Source organism: Notothenia rossii (genome assembly GCF_949606895.1).
Source record: "Notothenia rossii genome assembly, chromosome: 1".
NCBI lineage: Eukaryota > Metazoa > Chordata > Actinopteri > Perciformes > Nototheniidae > Notothenia > Notothenia rossii.
Genome location: NC_136912.1, coordinates 88,543,481 through 88,546,928, shown reverse-complemented (window position 1 = coordinate 88,546,928; position 3,448 = coordinate 88,543,481).

Here is a 3,448-nt window from a genome sequence, read left to right as displayed (position 1 = left end):
TGTGTGTGTGTGTGTGTGTGTGTGTGTGTGTGTGTGTGTGTGTGTGTGTGTGTGTGTGTGTGTGGTTGTGTGTGGTAGTGTGTGTGTGTTTGTGTGTGTGTGTGTGTGTGTGTGTGTGTGTGTGTGTGTGTGTGTGTGTGTGTGTGTGTGTGTGTTTTATTTGTGTGCACTGCAGGTCATTGTGAGAGAAGCTGGCGGCAGCCTCCTCTCTCCTCTTCTCTGCAGTAATCAGTAAGAGTGGAGGCCTGGCCTCCTCTACCTCTCCCTGCCTGTGGTTTGTTCACATACCGTCCCAGCCGAGCGGGTAGGAATGTGTGTGTGTGTGTGTGTGTGTGTGTGTGTGTGTGTGTGTGTGTGTGTGTGTGTGTGTGTGTGTGTGTGTGTGTGTGTGTGTGTGTGTGTGTGTGTGTGTGTGTGTGTGTGTGTGTGTGTGTGTGTGTGTGTGTGTGTGTGTGTGTGTGTGTGTGTGTGTAAGCAGCATTTCTGTGCACTACTGTGTGATACTGATTGCGCGCACAGTAATTTGTGCGTCTTTGTGTGTGCACATCCGCATTTCTGTGTGTGCACATTCTCGTGTTTGTGTGTGTGTGTATATGTATCTGAGAGAGAAAGAGAGAGAAATAAAAAAAGGGAGATTTAGTGCGTGTGTGTAAGAATAGGGGGTGGGGGTTGAAGAGGCCCTGTAAGGGAGAAGACAGAAAACCTGAAGGTAGTTAGTTGGCCTTTTCCCTGCAGGAAACAGCGCATGATACACATGAATTAAATCCAGCCCGTTGTGAAGTGTACGCACATCATATAAAACATTTAATCAAATTGTACTGAAGGTAGCTGGCTGAATGTCAACCTGGAGAAGGTTAATATTATAATTGGGGGGAAAAATGAAAATAATTAGAGATCTGAATCGAAATTACAGATCTTTTCCATCAGGGTGCAGGCTTCCTGTTCAGTGCGTTGGTCTGTTGTATTCGAAGAAATACAGCTGGGTAAGTGTCGACTGTTTGGGCTTTGTTCACTAGAAAGTGAAGCAGACACAAAAGCATGTGAGCAGTGCTGTTTGCTGTTATACAGTCAAATGCAGGCAGGAGAAGACAGAAGAAAGCATTAAACACCACTGTTCAATGCCTTATCACAGACAGTCGTTATACTTGGTGAGCCACACACACACACACACACACACACACACACACACACACACACACACACACACACACACACACACACACACACACACACACACACACACACACACACACACACACGCGCACACACACACACACACACACACACACACACACACACACACACACACACACACACACACACACACACACACAGTCAAGTTCATTAATGAATTGTGTCTCCCGAACAAGGCACAACGCAGGTTTTATATTACATTGGCTTGGCATGATCCCTCAGCTGATATAATCAGAAAGTGATGAGAGGTTGTGATGACACACGAACGGGGAACATTTGGTGCCTCTCCAAAATATGTCACTGTTACGATAACCCAGTTACCACGATGTTATGATGACTTTGCAGTCATGGCAGAAATGCCTGGCATGTTTCACTAGCACCTACTGTAATTACATCTCTGTCATACAGCTTAATTAAACTATAACGTCATCCCCTGAAAATATTTGGTAATCTTGTTGCCTCTACTCTGTCATGTTTACATTATTTGATATTCAAAAAGGCTCTTTATTTTGCTCATACTCCCTGCAGCACCTCTTTTCACCCTCTGTCTGAAACCAGCGCTCAGTCTGCTCTAATTGGTTAGCTGGTCTGTTTTGATTGGTCAACCGCTTAGAGATGAGCCAATAGAAGCGTGAGTGTTACATAGCGATCTCATTATGTTACAAAACAAAATAAAGGAGTCCAATGGAGGCATTTCAGGCAAGGACTGATGTGAACTTTGGGAATTTTGCCTTTGCAGGACATTTACATGCACAAAAACCTTTATACTTACACACTACAGGAAAGGAAAAATCGCCAAAACATATAGCACCTATTTAAACATAACTTTATTTTCTCTACTTTATTGTCAATGAGCTTGGAACTAAAAACAAGGCAGTCTATTCTGCAGTCTGTGACAAAGTGATTTTCCAGATGTTACTGGTTTATCAGTTGTTTTTCTTCCAAAACAGCTAATATGACATCAGTACAATTCGCTGGGTATGCATTAACCATCAGACAGCAGAGAGTAGGATGATCCACTCATTCAACAAGACCTTCCAAGACACCCTTTCACCGTTTCATGACATCCTTCGAGTGTTTTTTGTTTAATCCTGCTGACAGACAAACATCACCACATTGACAGAAGCAGCTAATAATTAATCCCGTTCAAATATAGCAATTTTGACCTGACTTACTGTAAATTGAACTAGCTAAAAATGGTATAGCGATAGTTTGGTTTGTGCCAAAGAGGATCCAAAGAAGAAAAGATTATTGATGTTTAACTTCCTTCAGTTTTTTTCTTTTTATCTCAGCTGATCTCTGTGACCACACATTCTCAGTCTGTCCCCGGTGTAAACCAAGCACACACAATAAACGTTTCTATTTAGTGTGCCCAGTAATAAAAAAACAGATCTACAGTATGCTACAGTCTCTGTAATGGGATACATTTACAATAGATTTCACAGGCTGTCATTAAGATGTCAGTGGAAGAACTCCTGAGAACTTAATGTGATCACGTTATCCAACACATCTTTGTATCTTTAAGTAAAAGTTGTTCATACTAACGTGGTTAGGTTTGATCAAAAGATCAGCGTATTGAGTGAGTAAAAGTGTCTACCTGTCTTCGGTTTAGTTGAGATGAAGAAGAAAGTCCCTGACACTCTTGTACGATCCATATACAACGACAATGCAGCAGAGCAGCAGCACTTCTCAGTAACCAAGTGGGGTTGCAGCAGGTCAACTGGAATCTATAATTCAGAGTGATGCATGGCCGCAGTACTAGTCAAGAGCAAACAAAGATGCATATACACTAGGAAAATAATAGTGAAATGAAACATACAAATTAGCTGAATAATCACACTTGTATTATGTGTAAAAAATCACACATTTGCCTCTGAGGGCTGGTATGACACCCTCTGTATCAAGTGGGCTTTCAGATTAAAAAACAACCCTAACTGAGAGAGATAATGCGTTGTTAGTTTGGATGTCTTTCAGTTACTGGTAAGACAAAAAGTCCAGTTAGAATAACAGCTTAAGATGCAAACACATCCAGAGTCTTCCAGAGGTCTGCCCCTAGAGAAAATCAAATAAATGGAATAAAGGTAAAGACTAACATCGCAAGTTTAATATAGATATCATTTACCATATCACAACATTGGATTTCATTCTGTAAAATGGAAAAAAGCTTTTCCTCTATGGCATCCCTTTCACATCTGAATACATGTAATGGAAACTTACCTGAGCACCTTTCGTTTGTTTGTACTGTGTTTAGTGG